Below are 842 nucleotides of genomic sequence, written 5' to 3'. Positions count from 1 at the left end.
TGTCCTAGGAGGGGAGGGAGGGAGGGGAGGGAGGGAGGGAGAGGATTGGGAGGGAGGGGAGAGGGAGGGAGGGAGGGAGGGAGGGAGGGAGGGAGGGAGGGAGGGAGGGAGGGAGGGAGGGAGGGAGGGAGGGAGGGGGGAGGGAGGGAGGGGGAGGGAGGGAGGGAGAGAGAGATGGTTGAGGAGGGAGGGAGGGAGGGAGGGAGTGAGAGAGAGGGAGGGTTGGGAGGGAGGAGGGAGGGAGGGAGGGAGATGGTTGGGGAGGGAGGGAGGGAGGGAGGGAGAGGGAGGGTTGGGAGGGAGGGAGGGAGATGGTTGCGAGGGGGAGGGAGGGAGTGAGAGAGAGAGAGGGAGGGAGGGAGGGAGGGAGGGAGGGGGAGGGAGGGAGGGAGGGAGGGAGGGAGGGAGGGGGGAGGGAGGGAGGGAGGGAGGGAAGGAGGGAGGGAGGGGAGAGAGAGGGAGGGGGGAGGGAGGGAGGGAGGGAGAGAGAGAGAGAGAGAGAGAGATGGGGGAGGGAGGGAGGGAGGGGGGAGGGGGAGCGGGGAGAGGGAGGGAGAGAGGGAGGGGGGAGGGAGGGGGGGAGGGAGGGAGGGAGGGAGAGAGAGGGGGGAGGGTTGGGGGGAGGGAGGGAGGGGGAGGGAGGGAGGGAGGGAGGGAGGGAGGGAGGAGGGAGGGAGGGAGGGGGGAGAGAGAGAGAGAGATGGTTGGGAGGGAGGGAGGGAGGGAGAGAGAGATGGTTGGGAGGGAGGGAGGGAGGGAGGGAGGGAGGGAGGAGGTCCTCCCCATCCATGTGCTTCCGTTCGGTTACGTATTGCTAAAGTATTAACTTAAGGGGGCTGAAT

Source organism: Oncorhynchus masou, unplaced genomic scaffold (assembly GCF_036934945.1).
Source record: "Oncorhynchus masou masou isolate Uvic2021 unplaced genomic scaffold, UVic_Omas_1.1 unplaced_scaffold_1207, whole genome shotgun sequence".
Taxonomy (NCBI): domain Eukaryota; kingdom Metazoa; phylum Chordata; class Actinopteri; order Salmoniformes; family Salmonidae; genus Oncorhynchus; species Oncorhynchus masou.
Note: the sequence above shows the minus strand (reverse complement) of the source record.